The 26,748-nt window shown below is 40.3% G+C and overlaps 1 protein-coding gene across 1 annotated transcript in view; it reads left to right on the top strand.

Moving 5' to 3' along the window:
- Positions 1-2,071: 2,071 nt before the first annotated feature.
- The window catches only part of C9orf72 (C9orf72-SMCR8 complex subunit), a 73,925-nt gene continuing 49,248 nt past the window's right edge, over positions 2,072-26,748 (top strand). The window contains exon 1 of the mRNA XM_062599382.1: positions 2,072-2,092. The gene's annotated coding sequence lies outside the window, so the exon portion shown is untranslated. The remainder of the gene's footprint in view (positions 2,093-26,748) is intronic.

The following is a 26,748-nucleotide window of genomic DNA, read 5'->3' as shown; positions in this document are numbered from 1 at the left end:
CATCTCTGTGCTGCACAAACAGCTGGTGGCTGTCATGGGACTTGCCAGAGAGGCACCACTATCCATGCAGGGACAGAGTCTCTTGCAGCTGCAGTGTCCTAGCCCAGGAACAGTACTTCTCTCACCCAGGAAATGGGATTTGCCATTATATTTGCCATTATTTGCTACAGCCTTTGTCTCCATCCCCAATTTCAGGGCATACACTGCCTGCCCTCAGTCATGAGCACTTCAGTCACTATGCAGCAGTCTGAGTTTCATAAGCCTGAAGGACAAGGTAAGCACCTTGGGGAATGTATACACTAGTTCCCTCCACAGGAGAACTGGTATGATTTCAGGAAAATGCACGAATGCTTCTTTCCCTTCCCCAGTTTGTTTGTCTACTCTCATCATCCCTTCAGAACAGCTGGATCTCTTTCTATCATTGGTTCCTCTCACTACAGGCTTTTCTTTTCCTTGCCCTTCCTCTTTGCACGGTTGGAGTCTTTTCCTTTGTTTTGGTTTCCTTTCCATGCACACATTTCTTTCATACTTTCCCTAGCTCCCATTTCCCCTCACACTCCTTTTTTTCTCTTCTACTTTTCTTGAAAGCTTCAAATACAAAATGGGGGACCAGATCTGCAATTCACTCCAGGCTTCCTGTATTGTGATTCCTCCGAACTTGACATTGACCAAGTGGGCTATGCATTGCACTACACAAATCCACAGCTAGAGACAGAAGGATGATGTTGAGTCTGGAAGCATTCATAGCCTGGAACTCTTCCTAGGGAACACAGAGGTATGGAAGTATGACTGGACTTTATAAAGTCAAAGTATTTTCACATGCTTAGTGTGTCTTTGTGGTTAATTCTAATGTGTGATTTCTGGCTGAAATGGCCCTATTGGCACACTGAGGAATCATCCAACGTCATGCAGACATACGACTGGCTTCTGTTTGCACTGTGATGCAGACAAAATTCATCTAACACAAGGAGAGTTTTCTTGCAGACAGAAGACTGATTCATTGCCACAAAGCACCAGAGGAAAAGAATATTGTGGACAACTGCACATATGTAAAGAGGACAAAAACCTGAAAGAAATACCTGGGCTTCAGCTAGCCTACTAATCAGTACTTATTAATGAATGATCTCAAAGGAAAACAATTAAACTTCATACATATACTCCCTGAAGAATGCCCATGTGCAGTAGGTAGAATTTAGTTAAAGCAATATTGGTGCTGTTTCTGCAGAGAAGTTCAGAGCTTGTGTTTTGATTTTTGTTATTTCCTGCATTGTTCCACAAAGCATAAATTCAGCTTCCTACTTAATTATGACAATGCCCAAGGCTGTATTGAGCACAAGGTCAGCAAAGCTTGGTACAGTTTCTTGTATGAGCACGAAGGCTTTGTGTATTCTCCTAAAGTAAACTGTCTCCATAATGTTTTAAAGTGTGGGAACTAGTCATGGTTGTTGTTGTATATTGTGCTGTTTTAATGCATTTTTCTTGCTTTTTCTTTTCAGGAATGATCCACTAAAGAACTGTTCCTTTGCAGAGGGAAATCTGTGCTATGCTCACACATAAAAAGAATAAACCTAGAATAAACTGCTACAATCTGATGCAAACTGGTAAAATCACACCCAGACTGTAAATTAATTCTCTCTCTGTCCATCCTTCTCTCTCATGCATTGCTTCAGTTACACTAAGTTTAAGGATATTAAGAAAATAATAATTAAAAAAGTCTTGCATTCACTTTGAAATTCTGTACCCACAGTTATCTTCATGGATGCCAGCCAAGGCACACTGAATTCCTATCCTCCATATCGGATTCACATCAACTCTTCAACATGAAGTGCCAGCCCCCAAATCACCACCTGAAATGATATGCCTTCTCTCAGGACCTTCATCACACCCACCAAGATGCCCCCTTTCTCTGCTTCTTCAGAAGATCCAGTTCAATTCTCCCACTGTTCCTGATTACTAGCTTGATTTTGTTCTGTGGTTAATGGAAAAGCATGACTCTGAGATGAAGAGAGTTGTATCAGTCAGCAACTACATTACAGAAAACTCCCTTTTCAGATTAAAGAACTGGATCAGGAGTACAGTGTCCTCCAACACGGTAAAAAACAGGGCTGGTAACAGCTTAATTATCTTTCTTTTTCTCTCTTAAATGAATGCTGGGGCTCATTAATGCTTTAACAATAGCAGTCCAAGACTCCACATACTTGTTTACCTTCATGAAAATCTTACATAAAAATCTTGCTTCTGAAGACTTAGGTAGCTACTCACAGATCAAGAATTTTATTGCTTAAGGCTACAACCCACTCTCATCAAAATGCCTTAACCATGGAACAGTGGAGGTCTTGGGATAATTGGCCTTTGCTATTTTTAATAGCTTAGTGAGTGAGCTTTGAGCTCAGACTGGTGCTTGTAAAGTTTTGGGAGGAAAAGAAGATATTACCATTAATCATTACAACTAATCTAGGTCAGTGGTCTCCTCCAGCGGCTGTCTTCCCTGTCCCTAGCTATTGTTCCTAAGGAACAGAGCATGCTAGTCTCTTTACTTAAACGTATATTTCTGCTTGCTGCCTTCCTGAGTGAGAAAGATAAATATACTAATTTACAGCACAGAAAGTCAGAGGCTTGACCTCTGGCTGTACACTGTTGGCTTTTTATCTTGAAACTCAGGGCTGTGGAAGAATTCTGCAAAAGATAGAGCCTAGTTTGCATTAAATGTGGAAAATGAGGAATCCCTATTTTTTCAGTGGTTGTAGGCAGTTAGGGAGGATGACAGTCTTGTGGTAGCATGACCTGGCATAATTAAAAGGACAAATAGCCTTACAGCAGCCCATAGTACCTATTTGGTACTTGCCCTTTGGAAATTCCTTCACACACACACACACACACACAAAAAAAAAAAAAAAAAAAAAAAAAAAAAGTAGTTCGTGGTCTTACAGGTAATAAGATATCCTTCAAACAGACCCACAGGAGAAAGCTAGACATTGCGGAGAGCTGCTGCACTAGTTCATCCCCCTAGACATGAGATCCTCAGGAAGGTGTATAGCCACTCCACACCACAGAAATTTATGAGAAGAATGCATGTTCTTTCTCTTACCTTTTATAATTCATCATCTAGCACCTCTGAACCAACTGACATGTACTAGGTACAAAGTACGAGGGAAAATAAAGGCAATATGTTTTATCTTGGCATGTTCCAGACCTGGGATTTGTTAACATTATTTATCATACAGAAACACAAAAGAGCCCTGAAGTTGCTGTTGCCTAGTGGACTCTGGAACAGGGATGGCTGAGCCAGGTGAAGACATAAGACCTCATTTTGTCATGGAGAAGCATCTCCAATCAATTCCAGCACCCTCATTTGCCCTTCTGCCAAGGCTAATTTTGAAATTATTTTAGCCAGTTCACCCCTGTGCATGTTGTTAACGAGGGAAACAAAAAATGACCTCTTCTTTCTGAAAAATATTTCCCTGGTAAGTGATAGAATTGGGGAAACTGAAATAAAAATATTAGAAAATGGGTGAAAAAATTTCCTAGGAGATCTAGTTTATTTCCCACGTTTTTTCTCAGTAGCCAGGATCCTCATGCATGAAATTTCCTCATACTTTATTACCTCACTCGTTTTGGTGAAGTTTGGGGAAGAAACTATCTGGCAAGGATGTATTATAGTTTATAAATCCCTAGTAGGCACCAGTGCTGTCAAAAAAAGCATTTTTTTCACTGTCACTTATGGAATAAGATCAGTCTACCCTTGGTAACTGCTGAATTCCAAATCTACTATTGCCATCTTCCCTATCTGCAGTATTTCAGTTGTGAAATGGAGCATTTCCGCTGGAACAGTAAGAACACTCTGTTTTTCACCTCCTGTGACTTAGGCTTTTATTAATCACTAGGTCATTGCTTAACTTTTGTGGAGAGAGGGAAGTAGGTCTTTATTTTTTTATTTCTTCATCTACTTTTAACCCTCTGTGGACTATAGAAAGTCTTACTTGCATTTCTTTTCTGTTATCTCCAGTGGTCTCCCAGTCTTGCAGAGAATCCTTGGCTTTCTGCCTTGGAACTTTGAAGCCCCAGAGGTGCTAGAACCCTTGGCCAAGTGGAGTATAATGAAAAATTGTATCTTAATGCGGACTTCTGCCCAGCAAAGACATAAATGATCGAAAGATGAAACAGCAGTGTGTTGCTATGCTAGCCTAAGTAGCCACTTCCGGACACACAAAACCTCTTTAGACAGAATTAGTGGTGGAAAGAAAAGATTTTACTGCTGGGGCTGAGGAGTGCTTCTTTTGAGACCTATCTTAGTCCCATATGGTGTCATAGTCCAATATTCTCTGGTCAGATTCTCTTAGGTATTCCACAGATGAAGAATGTAATATTTAACATCAAAATTTACTTATTTGAAGATATTTGATGTTACAATTTTTGATTTAGCAGAGTGATACAGCAATTTACTGAAATCACAATACAAAGGTAAGCAATTGTAATATACAGTTCAATCACAATACAAATATGATTCCCATCACCAGTCTCTAGAAGACGCTCACTGTCACAATGCTGAGTGTGCTCTCTTACTAGTAAGAAATATGTGTATTGAAACCAGCTTAAGCTCATTGCTGTCTTCAATATTCTTTTACTAGTTCTTCAATATTTACATTCTCAACTGGGTTGAGCCACATCTATGCTCTCCCCACCATCCTGGCCTTGTTAATTCAGTGAGACCTTCACACTCTTTTAATGAACTCAGGGAGAAACATTTACACCACCACTTGATCCATTCAAATGACGTATCTCCTTATCTAAAACAAAAGCCACTCTCTGATCTCCTTTGTGTTAAGATAAATTTAGCTTTCATTGCAACAGCTGTTGTCAGTCACAACCTAAATTATTCCCCAGGCTTTGTGAGCACATGGCCCTTGCCCATCTCCTCTGAGCCTTCTTCCATTGTAGGGCTTTATTGGTCAGGCACATACAGCCCACTACCTAATGCTGAAATTTTTAGCCATCAGCTAGCAGACAAGGGTCAGGAGTGTTTTGAGAAACTGCACCCCTGACAGAATAATATATATCATTAAAGTCACTATACTCTTATCACTAATACAAGATAAAAATCAGAATGTGTTCTAACAGCAGCTTAACCACAAGTCTCCAGACAACACAGACAAGGTTAAGAGCATTAAAAGCACTGTCTCTTTCAAACTGAGGTTATATCTAATTATGCAGGCTGGGGAAGGCCACGAATCTTCACCATGCTCTGTATTGGGTAAAATGCATACTTACTCAAAAGAGTTAGTATTTTCCAGAAAAAAACCTCTTGCTTCCATACAAGCATATTATTCACAAATGTTTTTTTTTTTTTCCAGTATCAGGTGGGAGTATAGGTATAAACAGATTCATTTCAAGTTTTCCTTTAACTGGACTTGAATACAAGCTTCAGTATTACCTACCTATCTGTGATTCAGAAGGAATATCAGAGGTAAATATTCCACAGCTGTGACATGGATTACAAGTACATCAGACTGGGTAGTGATAACAGTTTCTTGTAGATATGAAAACAAAGTTGAATCGTGTTGCTGTGACGTATTTAGCAATTGATAAGGCAGGAATATTAAATATCTTGTAAGATTAAGCCCTAAAGGAATAACAGATCACTATTCAACTAGGCTGTAAGCACTAGCACACTATTTTTCATATATCACAACCAAGACTCTGCATTCCTGAATGAAAACTCTTCTGGCCTCAATTGTGCATATGGTGTTGGTATGACTACTAGCACAATGTGAGCAGCCAGGATTGCATAAATGTATTGGGCGTAAAGGCTGCAGGGAAGATGGAGAAGAAAATGTTTGTCACCTTACAAAGAAGGTGCTCTACTGAGTCTACAGTCCCACAGTTGATGTTAATAAGTAGTCAGATCTGGGGCAAAAGAAGGTGCATGAATGCAAACTGTGATATCGAAAAGCTCCATGCAAAGCAAAAAGAAGAAGCAAGTAAGATAACATTAGAGAGGGAGGAGGAAAAAGGAAGCACATACATGATCCATTGTGAATAATTTTTGGAATACTCATAAACAAAACTAGAAGCATTTCTTCCATGCTGCAGTCTGAAAAAAATGCCAAATTTGGTGCAACTCAAATGACACCTTTAAACCCCTCAAATTTGTCTTTTATTTATTTTTTTTATTTATTTCATTAAAATAAATATTTCCTATGAAATTAATAGTGTCCCTGAAATTTTTAATTTATGATCTGATTTTAAAAAAAAAAGACAGTGGCATCTGCTACCCTGCGCTAAACTTTGTATAATTAAAGATGACAAGCCCTGGAGAATCAGTATTACATAAAATAGATTCATTTAATATAATTGAACATATTTGTGCATGCAATGTTTTAACATAATATCACTCAGCATATGTGCAATTAATAACTAGATTATTTTCCACAAGCAAAAGCATCATAATACTCAGCAAGACAAGTTCATTAGTCTGAATGACTGGACCAATGCACAGGAAATGAAAGGTGATGTTGACCTCATGATACTGATATATGCCTTGAGGAAATAGTAATGTCTTAGGTTGGCAGAGAGCATATAATAAGATTTTCTTGCCCTCTGTTGGTAAGTCTCTGAGCCATACTTTCAAACAGGCAGCGAATACTTTCACAGAAATAGATGTTTTAAATGAGCCCAATGTTGAACTAGGATAGTTCTGCTGTGTAAAATTGTGCTAAGTGAATGCTTGTTTATGTCATAATTTTGGATTATCAAACAAAATCTGCTTAGAAAATAGACTCAAAATTCAGTTCACGTTTATCAGAATTTTAGTGTATAAGATTTCAGAAATATTTGCATTTTAAAGACACTTACTGTATGTTGGATCCTAAAGAAAACAGCTTTCCTAAAACACAAGGGGCTATTGCTGTGAACTTGGGAAAATATATTGTTACAAAAGAGATGGCCAAAAATTAACATGTCTTTCTTAGGAGTCTCAAGAAAGAAAAAAGAATAACAAAGAAATCCATCTGTGTTGCTTGTATTTGATCTATTTATTCTTATACTCTTTGGCCAAACATAAATACTCAATGCCTATTCAATGACTAATAAAATTAGGTCCGTGGACTTTCAGTAGAAATTACGTGCCCCTTTGCATTTTTCACTTGCCTAAGTACCTTTAAATCTAGTGTCCTAATAGTCTGCTGTTTAAACTCTGATCTTGCCACACTGAGCTCAGAAAGAGCTTTGCTCTGAAAGAGTATGCCTTCCTAAGGATGAGATTTCCTTGTTTTGTCTTGTTTTGAGAACTTGTGGATTTTAATAATAACTGGTATAAGAATATGAAACAAAATTGTATATTTGTATGGTGTACTGTCTCAAAAATGTTATACCATAAGGGAGAATACCAGCTCCTAAGAGAGTGGGGGTTCTCAATATCATATTTGATCTGATATGGTGAGGGCAGCAGTTCCCTTGACATTCCACTGCTTCAGCTCTCATCTGTGGGAGTGTGAATGGGTTTAAAACTTACATTTCAAAAACAGACAGATGGATAACAGAGTAATAGGGATAGAGATAATAATAGAAACTGGGATAATAAAGAATGAGGAAGACAATTATTGCTTATAGAGACTGTATTTCTAAAAGTCTGGAGAGTTAGTCATGATGTAAGAACTGCTCACTGTTCAGAACAGAATATCTGCTGCAATAAAATGTTATCTTCAGCATGATTGTGGTATTCATTATAATAACACATACCATGTTTGTAAACTGAAATTAATCTAACTGTAGCTTGCAAAAAAAAATATATCAAGGACAAGAAATGTCCTTGTGCATAGCAGAGATGCTATCCATAACCAAACAGCTGCAGAACAATATTTCTACCTCAGCTACATGATTCTGTTCTTGCTGTAAGATATCATAACTTTGGCTCTTCTCCTAAGGGTTTACAAAAGTATTACCTTTTTTTTTTTTTTCCTCCTAACTGTAGTGTATTCAGAAAGGTCTATCAAGCCAATACCAATGACTATGATATGTGTATGTGACAGCTGCACTTTGAAATGTCTTTGCTTCCCATCTTTCATATTATTATTCTGCTATGAATTATTTTAGTTTGAATTTGAAACCATACGGGATTTTGGAGCTGGAAATAATTGAACCTGACTTCAACAGTGTGTTTGAATGCAGACTATAATGTAGCAAAGAATTTTTGCATGTGTATCATATTCGTGCGCTGGCTGCTGAAATCAACAGCATTGTATACATTTTTAAAATAAGATAGTATAGCTGAGCACCAAAAGGGTTCATTATGGTTATCTTGTTTAATCTCTTATCTGTTGTCAGCCATAAAATTTTGCCAAGAGATTTTCAGCATCAGTAAGTCAGGTCAAACTATAGCAAAGATACCAAATATCTCTTCCAATCCTTCTCATGTTACTTTTTTTAATAATGAAAAGGAGAATATTAGCCCTATGATCTTCTTCTAGGGCTAAATGGAAAATATTTCTATCATTTGGTTTCCTTCTCCAGAATAGCTATTATTTGACATGAGTAACAACATTTTAAATCTGTATTTTTGTATTTTTGTCATTGTGAGCGTGTTCCTCACCATGGTATCTGCCACAAGGATTCTTTACAGATGGGATGCCTGTCTTGAATCTCAAAGGAGTACTGTTGGGATGAAGAACTTTCTCACAGATTTGGCTGAGTCTGCCACTCCAGCAGAAAGAGGATGTAGCTCCTAAATTCTCAAGGGAAAACCTTGGATTATTCTGAGGTCTAATTAGGACCAAAAATGTGTCAAAGATTTGGTATGCAAAGCCACATCTTCATCACAGGTATAAATTCAATATGCAGCAGCTGCAATGACAGCGTGTTTTCAAAGTCAGTCTGCTTTCTTTAGGCTCTCAAGATCCCTACTGCACATTCTTCTTTTAGAAAAGTTTGTCCTTAACTTCTCAGATTTTATTATCTTGCAAATTGAAATGAACTTCTCCTGAATGTCTGTTGCATATTTTAATAGGCTGACATTTCTAAAAGTGGAACTATAGTAGGTCCCTGCAGATCAAATATATGGTCAGAGCCTTCATTGTCAGAACTCTACTTTCTGGGCAGGAAAGGAGAACTTCACCTGATATATCTCTGCTCCAGCCCCCAGATTGCTGCAGGATTGTGTATATTTTAATTCTCATCAGTGATGTGCATCTAAGCCAGAGGTTAGTACTCCATACAGAAAATACAGGAAGCAAAGTGATAATAGAACACATCTGGGCACAGGGCATGGGAAAGTTTGGGGAGTCAAGTTTGGTGGAGCCTTAGAAACCTAAAGCATATATACACAGGAACACAAGCACATGTAAAACAAACTTATGGCACAGACTTTGACCTGGAAGTTAAAACAAGGTAAAAAATCTCACAAATGATGGGATCAGAAATTGTCTTCCCGTTGCCTTTTCCGCAAGCCTCCTCCCAAGTCTACTCTCCAATGTATCAAAGTAAAGAGGTCATAGAGCAATATGAGATGTAGTTTATTGTCTTTTAAACCTTCCACAAAAAAAGCTTGTCTGCCTTTACTTGCTCAACGAGTTATGGATTGGTTATTTGTGCCTACAGTTCACATTCTGCCTCCCACAATTTTCTTCTAATAGATGTGAAGGTGGAAAAACTGTCAAATAAACTGTGTTGTCCTCATCATAGTTTCCTGTAAGTGGAAAGCCATTATAGTTTTCCTGTTATCTCAGCAATATGTTGTCCCTCCATCCCTTGTAACAAGCTGCATATTTGACTTATACTTTGAAAGAGAAGGAAGAAAAAGAGGTGCTTTTACAGCATATATTTTCTGTAAGGGCAGGCCAGACTGCTGTGATAGCAGATGAACCAGTCAAGTGTTCCCTTGGTTTATCCTAGTTGCAAAGTGAAAATCTAAATTGCAGTTCTGTCCTGAATCCTCATGGAAAGTGATATCCTTTTGGATAGCAAGAAACTTCATAAAGTTGATGCTAGATAAACATTTGACTTACTATTCAGATTGTCTAATGTGATGACCCATTTTCAGCTTTTTTATTTTTTCAGGAATGGTGATGTTTTTCAGCATGCTTTCTAACAGCATCTAATATTGATACAGACAGCTATTTAAAGTTTTTTCATTCTGTTACTCCCTTTTTGTCCACAGTCTCAAAAAATAGAAGTAGTCATCATTGGCTACTGAGAGAGGGATGTGGTAGAACTCAGATTATTTGTGTTTTAATATCTTTTCTAAAATGAACGAAAGTGTTGCTACAGTTGTCACCCTGAGGGTCCAATGACAAATTTTCAGAGTTAGCATGGTAGAATTGTCAATGTCCATGATCTACAGGGTAACTTCAGAACATCTGTGCAGCTTTCGATATTTGACACAATGTCTCCTGGGGGTATAACAGTGACATTCAGATTCGAGAAACTGAGTTATATACATAGAGAATAAGTGACCTGCCCCAACTCATAGTGAACTGCAGCAGTTTGCGCAGCATTGTTTCGGCTCTGCCTTGAACTTCTGGGGCACTTGTGGGACATTGTGATCTGCTGACCCTTGTGGAACGAGGGGACTAGAGAGTGACTCTGCTAAGAGGCAAGGGGAGCTGGGCAAGGGAACTGCAGGAAGCCTTAAGCTCTCCTGGAAGAAGCTCCAGCATTACTACCCACTCTAGCTGGGTGTAGCTGCTGCTAAAGAACTGTCTAGGTTGTCCCTGAATAGAGGGAGTTGGGGCTTTTGATGTAGGCAGCCCTTGTTTAGGGTAGATCAAGTACCCTGTGAGTCAATAGTAGGGAGAGGTTTATATAAGAGCAAGGCCTGGAGCACAGCTCCCAGAGTGCAGCAAACAGAGGCAGCAGTTTGCGCAGGAGGAGCGCAGTTAGGTGTAAGAGGACATCTTTCTTTTTTTTCCCAATCCTAGTAGTGCCCACTTTCACAAACATGGTTATAACTCGCCGTAAAGCATATTTGCCAGTGGCTGTGGGAACTGCTGCATCAGCTGCGTTGGAAGCTTCAACCCAGAGAGAGCCTCTTGCAGCAGATGCTGCCCTACAGGTCCGAGGCTACAGGGAGTGCTTGGAACCTCTCCAGAAGGCCTGGACTGATGGTCCACCCTCCTGCAAGAGGTGTGCTGTTGTTGGTGATTTGTGTCATCAAGTCAAGGAGTTGCGGGACGAAGTCAGTAGATGGTGAAGCATCTAAGTGAGCAGGAGGTAGACAAGGTGTTCTCAGAGACCGTATTGCTCCTGGAGTCCCAATCCCCTGCAGCAGGGGAGTTGCTGCAAGGCTCTGTGCAGAGTGAAATAGTACAGCACAGTACAGTTAAAGAACCAATTTATTACCCTCCAGGATGAGGAGGACCTGGACCTGTCCTCAAGGGAAGCAGCGGGGCCATCAGACCCTGTGCCTTGCATGGCCACTCAGAAGAGGCGACGAGTGGTTGTAGTGGGTGACTCCATGCTGCGGGGGATGGAGGCGCCTATCTGCCGACCTGACCCCTCCTCTAGAGAGGTTTGCTGCCTGCCGAGGGTGAGGATATGAGATGTGATTGAAAGGCTGCCGAGGCTTGTCTGCTCGTCAGACTACTACCCTCTGCTGCTCTTTCATGTGGGTGCTAATGATCAGAGAGCAAACAGGAAACAATGAAGCACGACTTCCAGGCTTTGGGCATAGTGGTCAAGAGTCTGGGAGCCCAGGTGATCTTCTCATCAGTCCTGCCAATTAGGGGGAGGGATGGGAGGAGGAGTAGACAAATTTTCCAAATTATCATCTGCCTGCAACGCTGGTGTTGGCAATAGGGTTTTAGTTTTCTGATCATGGGACATTGTTTGAAGATCAGCTATTGGTGGGGAGAGATGGGATTCACCTCACCAAGCAGGGCACCTGTGATTTTGTCAACAGGTTGGCCAGCCTAGTAAAGAGGGCTTTAAACTAGGTAGGAAGGGGAGAGCCATAGAGACAACTCAGGTTTTGGGAGGCCTCTAACGGGTGCATGCACCCAGTGATGTGCATGTGGGACATGGCTATGGTTTCCCTTCCTGGGAAACCTGCAGGCATGACTACCTCTCTGAAGTGCCTGTGCACAAATGCACACAGCATGCAGAATCAACAGGAGGAACTGGAGATCTGTGTGTGGACACAGGGCCATGATCTCATTGCAGTCACAGAGACATGGTGGGATAGCTCGCATGACTGGAAGGTTGTCATGGATGGCTATGTGCTTTTCAGGAAAGACAGGCCAGGAAGGCAAGGTGGTGGAGTTGCTCTTTATGTGAGAGAGCAGCTGGTACATCATGAGCTCTACATAGGGGTGGAGGAGGAGGCAGTCAAGAGCTTACGGGTGAAGATCAAAGGGCAGGCTAACATGGGGGACACTGCTGTGGGTGTCTACTACAGGCCACCTGACCAGGAAGACAAAGTTGATGAGGCCTTCTACAGGCAGCTGGAAGTAACCTCACAATCACAGGCCCTGGTTCTCATGGGGGGGACTTCAACCACCCTGATGTCTACTGGAGGGACTACACAACAAGGCACAAACAGTCCAGGAGGCTCCTGCAATGCATTGATGACAACTTCTTGTCACAAATGGTGGAGGAGCCTATGAGGAAGGGTGTCCTGCTGGAGCTTGTCCTAATTAACAGCGAGGAACTGGTTAGAGATGTGAAGGTTGGGGGCAGCCTTGGCTGCAGTGACCATGAGATGGTGGAGTTCAGGATCCTGCAGGAAAGAAGAAAGGTAATAAGCAGGATTGCAACCCTGGACTTCAGTAGGGCTTCACTTTGGGCTCTTCAGAGACCTATTTGGAGGAACCTCATGGGTTAAAGGCCTAGAAGGAAGGGTGGTCCAGGAGAACTGGCTAGTGTTCAAACATCCCTTCCTCCAAGCTCAAGAGTGATACATCCTTAGAAGAAGTCCAGCAAAGGGGGGAGGAGACCTGCATGGATGAGCAAGGAGCTCCTGGCCAAACTCAGATAAAAGAAGAAAATACACAGAATATGGAAGAGGGGACAGGCTACTTGGAAGAATTATAGGAATGCAGTCAGAGTATGTAGAGATGTGGTGAGGAAGGCTAAGGCTCAGCTGGAATTGAGACTGGCAAGGAATGTTAAGGACAACAGGAAGGGCTTCGTCAAATATATTGATATATCAGTAGGAAGAGGAGGACTGGGGAAAACATGGGCCCACTACCGAATAGGGTAGGGGCCCGGGTGACAAAGGATACAGAGAAGGCAGAATTACTGAATGCCTTCTTTGCTTCAGTCTTCACTGCTAAGGGCAGCTAACAAGAACCCCAGAGCCTGTAGATGAGAGAGAAAGTCTGAAGAATGGGAGACTTTCCTTTGGTTGAGGAGGATAGGATCAGAGACCTTCTGGACAAGCTTGACTTCCACAAATCCATAGGCCTGGATGGGATGCACCCATGGGCACTGAGGGAGCTGGCGGATGTTGTTGCCAGGCCTCTCTCCATCCTCTTTGAAAGTCATGGAGAACTGGAGAGGTGCCTGAGAACTGGAAGAAAGCCAATGTCAGTCTAGTCTTCAAAAAGGGCTAGAAGGAGGACTCAGGCAACTACAGGCCAGTCAGCCTCACCTCCATCCCTGGAAAGGGGATGGAAGAGCTCCTTCTGGATGTCATCTCCAAGCATACGGAGGAAAAGAAGGTGATCAGGAGTAGTCAGCATGGATTCCCCAAGGGGAAATCCTCCTTCACCAGTGCGAGAGCCTTCTCTGATGGAATGACTGGCTGGGTAGATGAGGGGAGAGCAGTGGACGTTGTGTACCTTGGCTTCTGCAAGGCTTTTGACCCTGTCTCTGCTAACATCCTCCTAGAGAAGCTCCGGAAGTATGGGTTAAATGAGTGGACAGTGAGGTGGATTGAGAACTGGCTGAAAGGCAGAGCTCACAGGGTCGTCATCAGTGGCGTGGAGTGCAGCTGGAGGTCTGTGGCAAGTGGAGATGCCCAGAGCTCAGTACTGGGTCCAGTCCTGTTCAACGTCTTCATCAATGACCTGGATGAGGGAACAGAGTGCCTCCTTACCAAGTTTGCTGATGCTACCAAGCTGGGAGGAGTGGCTGATACACCAGAGGGCTGTGCTGCCATTCAGAGAGACCTGAACAGGCTGGAGAGCTGGGCGGAGAGAAATCTCCTAAGGTTCCACAAGCGCAAGTGCAGAGTCCTCACCTAGAGAGAAAAAACCCTAGGCATCAGTACAGGCTGGGGGCTGACCTTCTGGAGAGCAGCCCTGCAGAGAAGGTCCTGGGAGTGCTGGTGGATGACAAGTTGACCGTGAGCCAACAAGGTGCCCTTGTGGCCAGGAAGGCCAATGGGTGCATTGTATTGCCAGCAGGCCGAGGGAGGTGATTCTGCCCCTCTCGTCAGCCCTGGAGAGGCTTCATGTCAAGTACTGTGTCCAGTTCTGGGCTTCCCAGGACAAGAGAGACATGGAGCCGCTGGAGAGAGTTCAACCTAGGGCTATGAGAATGATCAGAGGACTGGATCATCTGCCCTATGAGGAACGGCTGCGAGAGCTGGGCCTCTTCAATGTGAGGAAGAGCAGACTGAGGGGGGGATCTTATCAATGTGTATAAGTACCTGAAGGGAGTGTGTCAAGGGGATGGGGACAAACTCTTTTCAGTTGTCCCATGTGACAGGACAAGAGGCAATGGGCAGAAATTGAAGCACAGGAAGTTCCGCCTGAACATGAGGGGGAATTTCTTCCCTGTGAGAGTGACGGAGCACTGGAACAGGTTGTCCAGAGAGGCTGTGGAGTCTCCTTCTCTGGAGATCTTCAAGGCCTGCCTGGATGCAACCCTGTCTACCATGCTCTAGGTGACCCTGCTTGAGCAGGGAGTTTGGACTAGATGATCTCCAGAGGTCCCTTCCAACCTTACTGATTCTGTGATTCTATGAGAAAGAGGGAAAACTTCATGGACACAGGACAGCTTAATAAGGACAGCTTTATATTCTTTGTCTTTTTTTCAGTCTGCAGTGCATACAGGAGAATCTCCCTCTTGATTAGATATGGGTGCCACCAACAGTACTGGCTGAGCCCCCACCAAATCCACAGCTGCATCACCGCTTGCTCCAAAGCGGACATATGCACTATGACACTGAAAACTATTGTAGACGTGCATGGAGCCATTTGAAAATCCTATTTTCCTGCCTTTTCCTTGCATAAAATCCTGTATCACCTCCATTTTTAAACCCCTGTATCCATCATAAGAGATTACATTCTTCTCTGCCAGTGAAGTGACCTTAATGATAAGATCCTTTGGCTCTCAAATTTTTTTGACTGTGTGGTTAGGACTATACAGATAATGCTCTCTCATAATGTATGTTTTCATTAAATTAAAAAATAGGGGCTTAAAAGTCCTGGCTGTATATAAAAACACTCAAGGTACAGCATCTTGGAGGAGAAAGAAGGGCAAAGGAAGGAATGTAGATGCCTGTGGTCTGTTAAATTAATTAGTAGTACAGTTATGACAGCAAGTCTACTTCTACATTTTCTGTACATTTCAGGAGGGTCCTTTGACAGAACAGATATGGCTCAGCAGTTTTAGGAATTGAAGCCTTGCCTTTAATAATGACTATCTCTATAGCAACCCCTAATGCTAAATACAACTACACTTATAGCCAATGGGATATTTATAATATGGTCTAGGTCATACAGTGACCCATAAAAGACACTCCGCCTTGCACTAATTTTGCATCGAATTAGGCTGTGTCTGTACAGCTAGAGAAATCTGCAACCTACTTTTTGTGTGTGTGAGGATGTGCTGAGCTAATTGCTAGTGCTAGGCATCACTTGAGACAAAAATATCTGTGTTTCTACAATGATGCATGAGGGTCTGGAAGATGTCAGACCCCTAAACAAAAGTCTTTTCCCTTGGGGGCTTCCAGTAAGTGCTCTTCAGTATTACTCATTCTCGCAGGGAATTCTTCAGAAGCTAGCAAACATCCCTTTTATCTAAAGAAGAAAGATCAAGATTCTCATTGTTCCAACAGGTTTTGGACTGGCTTTCAACAAATACCCCTATAAGAAAGCTAGATCCTCAGTTGCTAAAAACATCTCGTTTTGGCTTACTAGTTCAGATACACTGGCTTACATTAAGAGAACATAAGGCCCTTGTGAATGTTAAAGACCACCTTCCTTTCACCATGGCATGATGCTGTGATTGTTATGATGAAAGAAAATGTCTCTTCATGTAGATAGAGGTCTTTTTATGACATGAGAAATAAAATATGCTAATGACTGCAGGCAGCATTAAAAAAAAACCCACAAAACTGAAGTAGAAGCAAGGTTTTATATTTATGCCATTGATGAGGGGTTTTTTAAAGCCTCCATTATTGCAATATGCTTTTACACTACAGCTTAATACACATATGAAAAGGTTCCGGACTGCTGAGCATGTAGATTTTCCTAGGGAAGCAGCACAAGCACATTTAGCACAGGTGTTTCTGTAACTGTACAATATTTCCTATTCATACTCACACCAGCTCTTATTCCCTTGTGGATGATGCATTAGGATGATGCAGGTTCTACTACAAAATAGAAATAATATCACTTTTCAATAACCCCTTCTACAAGTCATCTTTCATTTCTTAAGTACAAACATTTCAGGGAGTGGATTTTTTTATGTTAACTATTACTCACTATTACTCAGGTAGTTTTCCTTTGGATGTTGTTTTAAACAATAGTGTAGTTCACCTGCCAGGCTAGATGTGCAAAACATGACAAAAGGAGAGGATCTTATTGATTCATATGCTAGGTATCATTTTGAAATGGCCTGGTTGCTCCCTATATTTGGCTGCTATGACCCCGTATCAGGCATATCTCCACTGAAATGAATGATTTTGTGCTCAAGATTCTCCAGAGAAGCTGGAGACCACATTTGTTCTGATCATATTTCTCTTCAGCTTATGCCAAGCACATGCTAATCCATGTGCCATCAACAACAGCTGGCTGTGCTTAGTATATGTGATAATCAGCCCAAGAAGCTGGATATATGGTTATTGATCTGGTCAGCACCCTGGTACCCTCTGCTGCTTCATGAGTATTTTTATAGAATGTTATTATGTATTATTCATCTAAAAAATTAAAAATAAACTAAAATATACCTTCACTTCTCCTCAGTTCTTCTGTATTGTTCCTATGTTGCTTGGATTGAGTTGTCTGAATAGACACTAGATTCTGTAATGAAAAGATTAGTTCTCCTTCGGCCCCCTGCAGATGACTCTTTCTGAGTTTTGGATCCCAGCAGCCTCACTTCCCTATGAATTAGAATTTCTTTCTATTTTTTCCCATATCAGCTACATCTGATACTGAAGATTATTTAGTAAGTTGACACATTTGCTAAGTGCTCAATAGGCCTGTGCTTTGATTTCTTTATTATTTTGCCGGGGCTTTTGAAACACTCTAGCTCCAGTAACCCTTTCAGGTTTACTGTTCCCATTATTAATAATGTTCTTGGTTGCAAGAGAAATTTGCAAGTCCTATTTTCTGGTATATAGTAAAATATATATTATTTATAATGCACTGAAAGAGGAGATACAGACTCAGATTGCGAGTTCTAAGAGCTGAAGGGTCAAACCTTTAAAAGAGGGCAGAGTACGGAGATGGAAAACAGTCTTCAGAGAGATTTGAGAAAATAAAACCCCAAATAACCTTCTTTTAAGAAAGCAATTGCAATTTGGACTCCAAAACCTTATTAGGAAGTTTTCTAATGTAATTGCATTTCCCCTATGGCTGCAGTATTTTCACAGAATCACAGAGTAGTTCAGGTTGGAAGGGACCTGGCTCAACCCTCTGCTCAAGCATAGTCAGCCAGAACACATGGTCAAAGACTACATCCACTCAGGTCTGGAATACACCCAAGGACAGTGACTCCACAACCTCTCTGGACAACCTATTTCAGCACTCAGTCACCCACATACTAAAGTGTGTCCTTACAATTAAGTGGAATTTCCTGTGTTTCAGTTGGTGCCCATTGCCCTGTCACTGTGCACTAGCAAAGAGAGTCTGACCCTGTCCTTTTGACATCTTCCCCTCCATTGGGTATTATTTCACATGGATTAGAATCCACCTGAGCCTTCTCCTCTTCAGGCTGAACAGGCCCAGCTCTCACAGCCCCTCCTTGAATGAGAGTTGCTCTCATTCCTTAATCATCTTCAGGGCCCTTCACTGGACTTGCTTCAGCAGGTCCACATCTCTCTTGTACCAGGGAGCCCAGCACTGATACAGCACTGGCATCCAGACATAACACTCTGGGTGTGACCTCATCGGGGCTGAGCACAAGGGGAAGATCATCTCCTTCGACCTGCTGGCAATGCTCCACTTAATGCCGCCCAGGATACCAATGGTGGTCTTTGCCACAAGGGTGCATTGCTGGCCTATGTTCAACTTGTTGTCTACCAACACCCCAGGTGGGCTCTGCAAAGCTGTTGAGTAACTAATCCCTGGGTCAGAATTCCCCAAGGGCCTCCTGATTGATGACTGAGACGTTTCATGCACAAGGATAAGAATAGATTTAGTTTCATGCAGACTGTCTTGCTGAGCATGACATTTATATAAGTACCTCCTTCTTGCTATTACCCATCGAACTGCATGCACCAGGAAAAAAAGAAGAAAAAAATAAAAATGAAAAGAAAAAGAATCATGCCTGTATATGTGCAACTGAATATTGGAACGAATAAAAAAGTCAGAGCAAATTTAAATATCTAGATTTGAAATAGTATAGAAATCGATGGGAGAAATACTGTAGGACAACAAAAATGGTTTATGTTGTTACCCTGCTGTTGCTGTTACTGCTTTACCTCATGTGTATTGCCTGTCATGTTAGTTGCTGTTCTTCTAGCATTGAATAGTTTCCACAGCTTTGGATATTCACTTGAGTTTAGAAAAAGGGAGAGCAGAGGAGAAGGAAATCTGTAGCTCACAAACTGAGGTGAGGAAGGAGCAAAAAAGGAAGAAGGAAAACTTAATACCATTTTCAAAAGAAAAATACTGTGTTTTCATTCTTCTCCTCCATATTTGAAGCAGTAGCTGTTTTGTTGCTCTACCTGTCATTCTTGAATTTTCTGCTGACCTGTAGGAGCCTTCTCTTTGAAGGGGGAGATGAAAGAGGGGAGAGCCATGACTATGATGACCCCCTTTCAGCAGAAGGCTGCTGCTGCCCTGTCTTCAGGAACAGTGTTGCCTTGCCTCTTTGCCTTTGCTCTGCCTGAACAGGTAGAAGGAAACAGCTCAGCATGAAGAACAAAGCACGTAACGGGGTGCAGCTGAGAGCTGTGACTGATAGCAGAGCTATCTTTTTCAGGGACAGTGGCATCTCGCTACCTCAATGGCCAGTAGGCTTTGGAAGAGGAATTACAAAGGGCCATGTCATTTAATAGGGTTCAGCTGGGAAGAAAGAAACAGAAGTCTGCTTATAATGATCAGAAATACAGTCGAAAAGTTTGCAAGAAGAGGAAGTGTGGAAAAAAATTTGGAAGTTGAAAATTGTCACTGGAACATGAAGCAAACCTATGTTCAGAAACAAGATGATAGTCTGAAAATGGAAAAAAAAAGGTTTTAATAGAAGATTTTGTAATGTCAGTGGAAGTTATACTCACAAGCAAATTATGTGCATGAATCACAACTCTTTGAATTTGCAGAGCTGTCAGCTTTAGGAGAGCTTGATTTGCTGTAATTAAATGACCTGGAGTATTTAAAGTAGTACTTAAAGACAATTACATTTCTGAAGAGGGATGCTGAAATGAGGAGACCAGCCTCTGTCACTTAGTATAGAATAAAATGGATGGAACCTGAAGATGTATGACAAGAAGGTGAATTTGTGAAAGTAATTAAAACAGAAAGTCTAAGCTGCAAAGGCTGCATTTTTTCAGGAAAAGAGTCTCTGATATGATTATTCAAATCAAAGAACTCTTCTGCTAAGTACAACTTTATCAAAATACCCATCAGAAGTATTGTCCCGTAATGTTTAAGCTCTCAGAAAGCACTGAAAAGGTAAGTTTGTAAGAACTTCAAGAGAGACAAAGCAGAGGTATGCTTCTAGATAACAGAATGGCAGCAAAGCATTCTGCATGCATTGGGACACTCTTGTGTAGTCAGAACTCTCTTTTGCAGCCACAGTATAGACAGATACTACACACTTACTTTGTGCTTATGAATATAGGTATGATCTACACATGAGCAGTTTCCTCATATATTACCTTCTTCTTTGCCCTATATTTAGGTCTCTGAATTTCTGCAGTTTTAAAAATTCAGTGTTCAAAAAAAGAAATTAAATTAAAAAGCGCATAGGAAGCCTGAGAGATTGGAATGAGGTATTTATCTGTCAGTGTAAATTTGTAAGCCAACATTGCAGCAGAATGACAGATGAGAAAAAGCCAGGAGACGAAACAGGTCTTTTCTCTTTATAGTCATTATGTTCCATGTTTATGGATTTCAGGTGTATGCAAACTGCCAGGAAAGCAGCAGGAGAAAGCAATGGTAAACTGGGTTTGCAGAGTTATCATGAGGTGTGCTGGTGTAATCACACTAATCCAGGAGCTGCAATAGTCTGAGCAATGTGCTGTGGAAAGAGGTTGTTTGCCTGACAGCTCCTGCCCTGCTTTTTTGATCACTGAGTCATCTCCAGGCATGGCACTGAACAGGGTGTTAGGCACACACACAGACCACAGCGATGGCTGCTGCCTGCCCAGCCATGCTGCGGCAGAGTGTGAGCAGGATGTGCAACTGCTTGTAACTTTCTAGTATGAGGGACTATGTCTCTGCATCCTCCTGATCTAAAATTTGCTTATGTTTTCACAATAGGAATTTCATTTTTGAACGGAAGCTTCAGGGAAGTAAGCTTTGGTAATCCTTCAGCATATTGTTTCCCTGTGGCTAGTATGAACATAAATGGACATCTGGGGATTCCTGGCTGGATGCTGCAAGACTGAGCATTCCTTGAAAATGCTACTTTGAGAAGGCTTTTTAGCTGGGCTCTGAAAATGTATGTTTATACAAAAGTAAGACGAATGGTGCAAGAACAGTTAAAACTACTCTTTTAAAATGATAGAGGTTCATTTTAACAAGGTTATGATATTTTACACTAAATAATCCTGGGCATTTTTTTCCTTTTCTATATCAAAGACAAACCACAACTCTTTTATCACAATTACTCTACCATATGCAAAATCTTTTCCTTCATTTTCCCAAATATCTAACATTTGTTTCCAATTATTTGGGCAATATCCAGAGTGGGTTGTGCTTTTGAGAACATGTAATATCTTTTTATGCTGATGAATGCAATGAAGTTTGATTATGGATGAAGTTTGAACAATGCAGTATGTTTTATTATTTCAGTGAACTTTCAGTGAATTACTTTTCTAATAGCCTGTATCAATCAGGCGTACAAGAACCTTGTGCAAACACTTTCTGAATTTGTTGCTCAGGAGTCTAACATTTAAGTAGACTTGCTGCTTTCAAGTCTGTTCCATATTGTCTATCAGATTTGGAATGAGTAAATTCAAATATGCACTTAAGGGAATAACAATGTGAATAAAAGAGGGGAAAACAGATTCCTAATCCTACCATATTCCAAAACTACAATCTATTAATTTAAATATTTTTGCAGTTTTTGCTGCTTTTGACAACTATGTTAGACTTGTAGGAGGAATCTGGACGGACACCAGCCCGAAGTCAAACAGTGTAAGAATTTGGGGTTTTCTGTATTTGTAGCTATTTTGCACGTTGTTTTTCTTCAAGAGGTACAGTGATTCCACAAATCTTGTATCTGTGTCTTCACTGTCCTCTAACACCGGCTTCAATACTTTCAGTAATATCAGTTTCCAACACCTCCTTCAGCAAAATGCCACCTGCATAGAAGTCTCACCACTTTTGGTGAGACACCTGTCTGACATGTATTAACCTTATTACATTTCTGACATCTCCTAAAAGTTTTCATCTTTGTTCGTCTTTGAATAAGCATAAAAGCACTTCCAGTAGAATCTTTTTGTACAAAGCATTAGGTAAATAACCATTGCATATAATTTTTCATTTTAGGAGTAGAATAAACGTCCATACTTATGCTGTAAAACTTTTATTATTTGGGGGGGTTGAGTAGAATAGAAGCTGTAAACTAAGAAGCATATTTTATTGGATATTTCTACCCCATCTTCTCTTTTCAATTTTTCTATATACTTGCTGGTCTCAGAACAGCTGAAGTCAGGTGCAATTTCATACATGCCACAGTCTAGTATCAAGATGAAAATTGAAACCTGTCCTTGAAGTATATCTCTGTTATATGACCCAAAAGAAGCAATCTTGTAGTCTTGGCCATGGCTAAGCAAAAATCTCACCCTGCTGGAAATCTTTCATTTTTTGTGTTTTACATATTCTTTCTCCTTTTGTTCTTTCTTTTCTTCCTTTTTGTACCACTATGATGAAATCATGGAAGATAACAAAGTTCACTTAATTATCTTTCTGAACATACAGGATTATTTTATACTGTGTGATGCTTTCCTGTCATAACCACACAAAAAGCTTTGACATTTCAGCACCTTACTGTTTTTCTTTCTCCTGCATAGCAATGCTGTTGATATGTGCATAGCAACAACAGTAATAGCAGTGATAGTGACAGTTGGTCTTTCCCTATAGATTGATTTTTTTCCCGTTGCCCTTGTAATGAGACCACTGTAGAGAACAACCTTATAATTTCACTAGCCTTAGTAGCTACTGCTTCTTGATAATCTTTTGTCTACTTCTTTCTTAAAAATTCATCTCATTTCATATAGTCATATATCATATTAAATTCTCTTTCCTCTTTGTCATTTACATATTTATGTCCTCATAGTATTTTTGTTAATTATATCCACAAACTTTTTTTTTTTTTTTTTCATAAGTCAGACATTCAGTTTTCTTAATCATATCTGAGCAGTCTTTCCTAGGCTATTCAATACCTGGACACACAGAACAGTTGCAGGATTTGTCCATCAAACCCCTACAGCAGGGCTCTACAGTTCTTCAAATGGTAGCTTGCTATCCCTGTCATTTAGGAAGCATGCTATCCTAAAATATTTCAGCAATATTTGCGAGCGGCTTGATCTAACTCTGAAGCTAACTTTGCTTTGAATGGTAGGTTGGACTAGAGACATCCAGAGGTCCCTTACAACCTGAATTTCTCTGTGATATTATAGAATGCACAGAAAGGGCCCTAACTGTCTGAACAGAACATGTATCTAAAGCATAAAACCAGCTTCAGGCAATTCAAATAATCTATTGCTTTTACAGCCCCTTGGGAAAAAGTTGCAGTTAAGATATGCAATTGTATTGAGCTATTTACAGCATAACATGCATAGATCTTTTACTAAATATATATATAAAAAAAGTATCCTGCTTTTTCCAGTTTTGAAACAGTGTTGTGACTGTGAGATGGATGACATAACAATGCTGGAAATTCCTGAAACTAATTATGGTAGATGATTATAGCATATAGCATAGCATTAGGTATGCTAATTTGCTCTTACCACCATAACTAATGAGGTAGGCAATAAAATATTGTCCATATGTGCATGTGAACATACGTTTTATTTAGCAGTAACAGTAGAAATCTTGATACTGACTAATAAAATAATAACAAAACCGCCATATCTTGCAACAACAATGCCACAAAGAATATGAAACTGTGAAACAACTCTCTTAGGTAATTAGAACAGTGCAGGAAAACCCAGTGCAGAGCTTCAAGCAACAAGAGAGTTGGTGTAGTAATGAAAACCTTGCTAAAGGCTGATGGTTCCCTTTGTCCAAGCAGCAGTTCATCACCTGTGTATGTTCAGTTTTATTGTATGGGCAATCCAAGATACTTAATCCAACACTTACAGTTGTAAGTGGCTGCTGAAATTGGATGCAGTCCTACTCCTCCAGCTACATGTTTTCTCTCCCCCCTCTTGCATTGTTTCTCCTAATCATGCAAAGTGAGTGAGATGACTGAAAAACATTTCATTTGTAAATATATATTAGTTATTTTTGGTGGTTTGTTTTTCCTCCCATCGGGTCAGGTCTGTTGATGTTGAACACACAGCTATGTACTCCATAGATGCAATACAACAGTGGTGATAGATGTGTGGAGAGCAAGACCTGCCCTTTTGACAATAAGATGCAGTTTCCTTACTACGAGTGAGAGAGGATTGTTGATGAAAAATGGGTCAACATACAAATAGATTAAATACATAAATAATTCATGTTGATATGATAAATGTTTGGACTCTATCCCATGATGTATATTTGTCAGATTTTCATTTAAAAGCAGAGATTTTGCTTCTTTTCTGCCATTCACCACTTTCTAGTTCTTTCTGCGCTGCTGTTGTATCTGAGGCTTATCTCCTCTGAAATATTGGGATATTCACTTTATTCAGTGTGTGATAACTCCTCATATACCTTTTAGAATTGGACACAAGCACTGAACTGACACCAGGTCAGTTTTATGTCTTCTGCCATCTTTTCCTCAACAACTTTCTGATTGTACTTTCACTCTGGTCTTGTCAGGTCTATGATCAGTTAGGATTTGTCCTTAACTCTTCCACTCACAAATAGATGCTATTGTTATCTTTTTTAGAAGGAGGGTTTTTGGAGGTGGATACACTCAACTTCACACGGCATGGCTTAACATCTCTACTTCCCTGCCTTTTATCAAACTAGAAGATGAGCCAGGCAAAGCCACTATGAAGAAATATAACATTGGTACCTTCATTGATCTGCCCCAACCTATTTTGTTTTACCTTTGGTGAAAGGAGAAGCTAAAGAATTTATTTTCATCTTCTTATGCTCACATTTTTCCTCTGTTCTTCCTGCCCACTCTTACAACACCAGGATGCCGCACATGAGTGCCAATCAAAAGGAATGAGTTGTCAGTGAACATAGCACACCACAGGTTTTATGGGCTGTGCTCTATTTCTTGCTAGTAGAGAACAAAGAAAGTTAAGGGTATTTACATACCTCCCTTTTCTCTGTCAAAACACTCTTTACAAACAGGTAGGCTTCCTGAGAAGAGTGACCTAGTCCAGAGCAAGATTCATTTCCTGTATATGCATGGGTCAAAGTCAAGAGTGTGGAAGGTCACTTAAGCGCCTCACAAGCTTGTGTAGAATTTTTCATCTTGAATTTTATATGGGCTGCACTAAGAAGAATCTTGCATGATCAAGGCTCATTCATGAAAGTCTTCCATGCTTTATTAAAGTGCTTCTTTGTTGAAATAATAGAGCACTATGGAAGGAAAACTGCAAAATTATAGCCTTGATTTAACCATAACAACCACAGATAGTAGGCCTTGCCTAAAATTACACATGTATATATGATGGCTTGCATAGATAATTACAGGTATTCTGGCAGAATAAGTGCTAATTCTTTATCATAGAATTCCTCAGCTAGTTATTACCTAGAAAAGAATTCTTTGTGTATCTTAGGTGAGCAGATGTTTGGCTATTCTGTGACAAGGAGATTTTGACAGTTTAAGTATACAGCTGGCTGACACTAAGCTATTTAATAACCATTTAAATTTGTTTAATCCTCTCTGAACATACAAACTACAGGCAGGATTTTGAACAAAAGAAGTTCTGTTTTGCTCTTGAGAACTTCTCATGTTGTCACCTTTGTAATAAGCCTGAAAACCCAACTAGAAGACACTACTTAGCTACATGTGTTAAAAGACATTCTTAATATTCAACTTTTTATTATTTTGAGAGAATCCCTCTCTGAAGTGGTCTCCAGAAATTCCACAGTACTATGTTTGCAGTGAAGGATGCAACAATAACATGTTGCCTCCCAAAAGGTGAATCCTGGTACACTCTTATTCAGCAATATCTTTGAGAAATTAATTACACTTGTTAAAAAAGCAACTCACTTTTGAGAATGCATAAAAACATTAAAATGAGAGAAAAGTAATATCATAGAGCAAATCTTTGGTGGTGGAGAAAGAAGTCCTTTTATGTCTTTACTGACGTAAAATTTTCTATGAAACTGAAAAGTAAATCTCTTTCTACCCACTGAATTTGTTTATGTCTCTTTCAGTGATGTTGAGTATTTTCTAACGGGATGAATTTTTTCTGCAACAAAGAAAATATCAAAGCTTCATTTTAAATATAGGTGAAATTCTATCTCCTGAGAAAAGATTTGAAGTTTACTAATGTGCAGTGTTCTTATGTGGACATATGATGTTATATTTGCATATGTTCCAAATTGTCTATCATTTACAAAATAGTACAGACAGACAGTTCAGGAAATGGAGTGGGTCTGAAGACCTCTTATCTCCACACCTCGTTCTCCTACAGTTTTACTGGGTGATCTCCAGCAATCCATTTAATATCACTGTCTCTTTACTCCCATCTGTGGAATGAGGTGACATTTCCCCTATAACACTCTTGGTGAAGTAGGTATAAATGCAATTACAATTTAGAGAGCCTCAAAAAATCTGCTGATTAGATCACTAAGATGACAAAAACTAGGCTGGTTTTGAAAAAATCCTAAAGTTCTTTATGGTCTAATGAAAAATATAGTATCTTTCACCAGCATGGCAGAAAAGCGAAGGAGGCAACAAATACCTCTCTTGCCAAGCTGATGTAAGGCCAGACCAATTTAATACACATAGAGTTACTCAGAAGACTATTTCTTGTGCTCCCAACCACTCCCAGGTATAATACTGAGGCTAACAATCAGAATTTCTCTATTTGCATTGGATTATTTCAAACCTAGTGGCAAAAATTTCCTAAGAAGAGTAGAA

This window comes from Rhea pennata, chromosome Z (genome assembly GCF_028389875.1).
Source record: "Rhea pennata isolate bPtePen1 chromosome Z, bPtePen1.pri, whole genome shotgun sequence".
Taxonomy (NCBI): Eukaryota; Metazoa; Chordata; class Aves; order Rheiformes; family Rheidae; genus Rhea; species Rhea pennata.
The sequence above is the reverse complement of the archived record's forward strand: the minus strand, read 5'-3'. Positions and strand labels throughout refer to the sequence as shown.